Here is a 2,713-nt window from a genome sequence, read left to right as displayed (position 1 = left end):
TGGCAAGATGCAGACGCCAACATTGGCAAGATGTTTTATGCACCATTTGGATGCATCTGGCCAGCGTTGGCGTCTGCATCTTGCCACCGTTGGCTTCTGCATCTTGCCAACATTGGATTATGCATCTTGCCAACGCTGGCTTCTGCATCTTGCCAACATTGGCTTCTGCATCTTGCCAACGGTGGCAAAATGTTTTATGCACCATTTGGATGCATCTAGCCAGCGTTGGCGTCTGCATCTTGCCAACGCTGGCTTCTGCATCTTGCCAACGTTGGCTTCTGCATCTTGCCAACATTGGATTATGCATCTTGCCAACGCTGGCTTCTGCATCTTGCCAACATTGGCTTCTGCATCTTACCAACGTTGGCAAAATGTTTTATGCACCATTTTGCTTCATCTTGCCAGCGTTGGCATCTGTATCTGGCCAACGTTGGCAAGATGGCTTGTGCACCATTTTGCTTCATCTGGCGCCTAAATTCTGGTTGACTTTTATGCACCATGATGCTGCTTCATCTGATCTATTGACTATTGTGATGCCCGCGCTTTGACCAAGGTTGGCCATGCGAAGCAAGCTGGTGCATAAAACATCTGAACAGCATTGGCATCTACATTTGCCAAACGTTTCTGTACTTAAACCTCGCTCATCACCAAAAGTTTATTGTTGAACCTAGCTAATCCTTGGGCGAAAGAACAGCAGCAACACAGATTTATAAGCAACACTTCTCCCTTTGTGACAAAGCAAAGTAACAGCCGAGCTTCGTATATTTTCACATTTATTAGAAACAAGCCACATCAAATCGTATTGATAGATGGAGATTCATTGCACATCAGCAGCTTTTTCTTGTGTATCTTTATCATTGTGAATTCCTGCGAATGAAACAAAAATATTTAATTCAAGAGGGCTGTTTGGCAACAGTGTAGGAATCATAGGCGTAGCCAGGGGGGCAAAAGGGGCCATGCCCCCCCAAATTTTCAAACTTTGGATTCCGAAGTTGAGCCCTTTGTTGAAAATGCAATAAAGTTTGTAGAAATTTATATCGTTTTCCAAGACATCTGGCTATTAACACCCCCAAGGACTTGTTTTACAGAAAGACAGAAAAACACAAGAAACAGAAATTACAGAAAGACACCAATAAATTTTCCAAATCGTAAATCGCCCAAAATTTACGCGATTTACATTTCTTTGAACTAATTTGTGGAAGCAATTTCAGAATGGCTTACTCTGTTGGGCTTTTGTGTAGTTATTGAGTTTTTGTTTAGCTGTGTTTTTGGTGTTCTCTAATTTAGCCGCAGTTTTTGCCAGTTCGTGTGTAAGAGCTATCTTTAATAAGTTAATAGCTGTTTATCTGCTAATAAATTTCATACAAATATTACCCTAAAAGTGTTTTCAGAAAGCGCTATAATCCATTATTTGAGTGTAATTTTTCAAAAATTGTTCGGGGGAGCATGCCCCCGGACCCCCTTAGAATACGCGTGCCTTCGGCACGCTCTAACCCCGCTACCAGTTTTATTGCTTCAACCCACCAGGATACGCCACTGCACATCAAGTGGCGATGGCTTTAAATCAAACACTTTGTTGTTCTCTTCAATTCATCAAATATTTGGCCCCCCCAAAACATTTTTCTGGCTACGCCACTGTGTAGGATTTTGATCAGTTGTCGTTCAGGATACTACGAAGTTAATTAACAATCTGCAATATCAATGTAATATCCCTCTCTCCAACGTGCGTGACAAAAAACTTATCATTTGATTCTGCGCCACGCAGAGCAATAATCAAGTTCCAATACATTCTAATTGCGTGTACAGTAGTTATTCAACAACTAAAGCAACACATGCGCTGTTGTCTTTCAAACATATAACAAGCTCACCAAAAGTTAGTTTTTGCCGTTTTCAGCCACCTTGCCTGTCCTTCCAATTTCGAAATCACTCTGAAACTCTTCATCAATTTGCTGCACGGCAGCAGCTTTGTCGTGCGCCATCACCATGTCTAATCATGAAAGTAAAAAAAGAAGTGTTAAATCAGTATATAAATGCCGACATAGCCTACTAACCACCATGTTCGTTGTTCATATCAATGCGAATACACCACTAAAACATTTTCATACATTACTCAATACTCTTCACAATTACATCATACATTAATCAAAAGAACAAAATGGCATAGTTATGACATAATCATTTAGTCGTAATAAAAACATTTATCCGTACTCACCAAGAACAATCTTTTTCAGATTCTTTTTTAAACAATCAAACGAGTGCTTAGACTTCACGACGTTTTTTTTTTCCTTTCTTTTTTCTCGACATGCTTTGAACTGTGTTGTGTTCGATAATTGGTAATAAGTCCACTGATACAATCGCTTGCATTTTTGCCAACAGCTTGACTTAAATTTGCTATCTGCAAAATGTAAATCGAATGTAATGACAGGGGTTTCATCCATCATATTAAAAAGCTTCAGCACTTGTTACAGACATTTTCGACTGTTACAAATGACAGCCAACGTTTAAAGTTTATTTCGGGATTCCTGTCGTCTGTTTTGTTGTGTATGTAGGTCGCAGTGTAGGCTACTGTAGGCTATGTTGTCGAAATGGGCGCAAAATAAAACATGTTATTATTATTATTATTCAGTTGACGGCAATGAAAGCTACATTTGCAAATACTCTACAACCATCACAGACCTATCCACACGACATAAAAATACAAACACATTCAAGC

General features: G+C 39.8%; 1 long non-coding RNA gene across 1 annotated transcript; it reads right to left on the bottom strand.

Moving 5' to 3' along the window:
• Positions 1-750: 750 nt before the first annotated feature.
• On the bottom strand, positions 751-2,331 carry LOC145780523 (uncharacterized). The gene is made up of 3 exons (XR_014290663.1): positions 2,213-2,331; positions 1,869-1,987; positions 751-867 (listed from the first exon to the last, which is right to left on the bottom strand). It is a non-coding gene; the product is annotated as an uncharacterized LOC145780523 (long non-coding RNA).
• Between the last annotated feature and the right edge of the window lie 382 nt (positions 2,332-2,713).

The sequence above is a fragment of the Aplidium turbinatum genome, chromosome 12, assembly GCF_918807975.1.
Source record: "Aplidium turbinatum chromosome 12, kaAplTurb1.1, whole genome shotgun sequence".
In the NCBI taxonomy this organism is placed as follows: domain Eukaryota; kingdom Metazoa; phylum Chordata; class Ascidiacea; order Aplousobranchia; family Polyclinidae; genus Aplidium; species Aplidium turbinatum.
The sequence above is the reverse complement of the archived record's forward strand: the minus strand, read 5'-3'. Positions and strand labels throughout refer to the sequence as shown.